Raw genomic sequence first — 3,547 nt, 5'->3', positions numbered from 1 at the left:
AAAAACAGATTAAAAAAACTGTCTCAGAGAATATAAAATCTGACCAGACTGATGGACCAGATGGCTTCTCCAGTGACTTTTACAAAATATTTAAAAAAATAAGCTTAAGCCCTAGCCAGTGTTCTTAGTGGTTAGAGTGTCAGCCTGTACATCAAAGGGTCATGGGTTTGATTTCTGGTCAAGGGCAGGTACCTGGGTTGCAGGTCTGATCCCTGGCTCTGGTCGGGGTGCCTGCAGGAGGCAATTAATTGATGTATCTCTTTCACACCACTCTCTCTCTCTCTCTTTCTCTTTCTCCCTCCCTCCCTCCCTTCCACTCTATCTAAAAATATCAATGGAAAAATATCCCTGAATCCTCCCCCTTCCCCCCCCTCCGGGTGAGGATTAACAAAAACAAAAACACAACAATAACAAAAACCATCAATCCTCAAACTCTTCCAAAAACTAGAACAGTAGGGACTATTTTCTAACTCATTCTATGAAATCAGCATCACCCTTATATCAAAGCCATACAAAGATACTATAAGAAAATGAAACTATAAGTCAATATTCTTTATGAATATGCACACAAAATGCTTAATTTTAGCAAACTAAATCCAACAGCATATAAAAAGAATTATCACCATGGTTAAATGGGATTTGCCAAAGGAGTGCAAAGTTGGTTTAACATAAAACTATCAATCAATGTATTACACCACATTGATAGAATAATTTTTAATGAATATTTCTCAATTTGGTTATAAAAGTCAACCTACATAATCAAGAAGCAGCACTTTGACAACCAAGTAGAAAAAATACAAACTAAACCTAGGCATAGTTTTAGTCAAATTGCTAAAAACCAAAGATAAAGATAAACTAGTAAAAGCAACCAGAAAAAAAGAAGACACCACATTCAGAATAACAATACAATTATGGCTGATTTCCCATGGAAAACAATGAATACTAGAGACAATGGAACAACAACTTTAAAGTGCTGAAAGTAAAATGTTTGTATGTATATAAATATTTCTATACCCAAAGAAAACATCCTTCAAATACGAGGTGTAGGATAAGCATAAGCTCAGAAAATTTAGCACAATTTATCACAAACCTGTATAACCGAAAATGCTAAGGAAGCCCATCAGGCTGTAGGGAAATGGTATCAGAAGAAAACTGATATCTACAGGAAGAAGTGGGGGGAGCTAGAAATGCTAAATGTGTGGGGAAATACAAAAGGCAATCGTTTTCCTCTCTTATTTTCTTTAAAGGAAAACTGACTTTTAAAATAAAAATAGTAATACAGTTGACCCTTGAACAATGCAAGGGTCAGGGGCTGCAGACTGCTCACACAGTTGGAAATCGGAGTATAACTGAGGACAGCCTTCTGCATATGTGAATTCCTAACCACAAGTTGAACCTTGAACAATACAAGTGTGAACTGCTTGAGTCAACTGAAAAAATCTATGTATAAGTGGACCCATGAATTCAAACCTTCATTGTTTAAGGGTCAACTATATTTTATTATGGGGTTTAGGACAGATGTAGAAGTAAAATAATTTGATGAATGGACAGTGTTATTTTTAAAACATGTTAAAAAATTACTTGACACTCTTTTCAAACTAATTCCTTCTCCTTAAAGGTGGACTGCGTTTAGTGATTTGCTTCTAAGGAAAAGAATGCAAAAGAAGCGATGCTATGTGATTGTGATTTCCAAAGGTAGTTCATGAAAAAGATAACTTCCACTTCTCTCTCTCTCTCTCTCTCTCTCTCTCTCTCTCTCTCTCTCTCTCTCTCTCTCTGGAAGCCATCTGTTAAGGGCACTCAGGCAGCAGCCTGTGGGGAGGTCCATGGAGGAAAGGCTGAGGTATCCCATCAAGAACCAGTACAAGCTTGCCTGCCATGTGAGTGAGCCATCTTAGGTTTTGATTCTTCAACCCCAATCAACATATTTTTAAAAAAAATTGATTTTAAAGAGAAAGAGAGATTGATTGGTTGTTCCACCTAATTATACATTCATTGGTTAATTCTTGTATGTGTCCTGACTGGCGATCAAACGCACAGCCTTGGGGTATCGGGATGATGCTCTAACCAAGTTACTCAGTCAGGGCCCAGTCAACATCTTAATTGTAACCCACAAGGCAGAAGCGTCCACTGAGACTATTCTCAAAATCCTTACCCGCAGAAATCATGAAGATAATGATTTTTTGTTTGTTTGTTTGTTCACTTCAAAGGTAACCATAAATACTTGTGATACTTTAATTATATTTTCCATTTTTATTAAGATATATTGGCATATAACACTGTTTAAGTTTAAGGTATATAGCATACTGATTTGTTTTACCTAATTGTGCAAAGATTGCTACAATAAGTTTAGTTAACAACCATCATCTCATATAGATAACAAAATAAGTGTTTTCCCTTGTAATGAAAACTCTGTATTTACTCTTTTAACAATTTTCTAATGTACCATAAAGCGGCGTTGACTAGAGTCATCATGTTGGACGTTACATCCCTAGCACTTATAACTGGACATCTGCATTTTTTTAACCAACTTCACCCAATTCCTCCTCTCCCAGCCCAACCCCACCTCAGTAACCACAAATCTGCCCTTGTTTTCCATGAGTTTGGTTTTTGTTTTTAGATTCCACATGCAAGTGAGATCATACAGAATTTGTTTTTCTCTGTCTGACTTGTTTCACTTAGCATCATGCCCTCAAGGTCCACCCATGCTTTTATAAAGGGAGGGTTTCCTTCTTTTTTATGACTTAATATGCCATTTTATATATGGATTCCACATTACAGTGAAATCATACAATATTTGTCTTTCTCTTCCTGACTTATTTCACTTCGTATAATACCCTGTAGGCCCATCTATGTTGTCACAAATGGCAAGGTTTCGTTGTTTTTTATTGCTGGGTAATATTCCATTGTACATATGTACCAGATCTTCTTTATCCATTCATCTGTCAATGGACACTTAGGCTTTTTTCCATGTCTTGCCAATTGTAAATAATGCTGCTATGAGCATCAGGGTGCAGATATCTCTTCAACATAGTGTTTTCATTATCTTCAAATGTATTCCCAGAAGTGGAATTGCTGGAGATATGGTAGCTCTATTAATTTTTTTTAGGAACTTTTGCACTGTTTTTCATAGTGGCTACACCAATTTACAATCCTACCAATAGTACATAAAAGTTCCCCTTTCTCCACATCCTCTTCAGAATTTGTTATATCTTATCTTTTTATGATAGCCATTCTAATAGTCTTGAGGTGATATCTGGTTGTGGATCTGTTTTGCATCTCCCTAATAATCACTATGTTTAGCACTTTTTTTATGTACCCATAGGCCATTTGCATATCTTTTTTGGGGGAAATGTCTATTTGGAAGCTTTACCCATTTTTAAATTGGATTATTTGGGGGGGGGTTGTTATTGAGTTGTATGAGTTCTTTATCTATTTTGGATATTAACCTCTTATGAGATATATGGTTTGCAATTATTTTTCCTACTTTTTAGGTTGTCTTTTGTTGATTGTTGGTTACTTTGTTACACATTTTCAAAACTTATCA

Source organism: Myotis nattereri (assembly GCF_964212035.1).
Source record: "Myotis nattereri genome assembly, chromosome: 3".
In the NCBI taxonomy this organism is placed as follows: domain Eukaryota; kingdom Metazoa; phylum Chordata; class Mammalia; order Chiroptera; family Vespertilionidae; genus Myotis; species Myotis nattereri.
Note: the sequence above shows the minus strand (reverse complement) of the source record.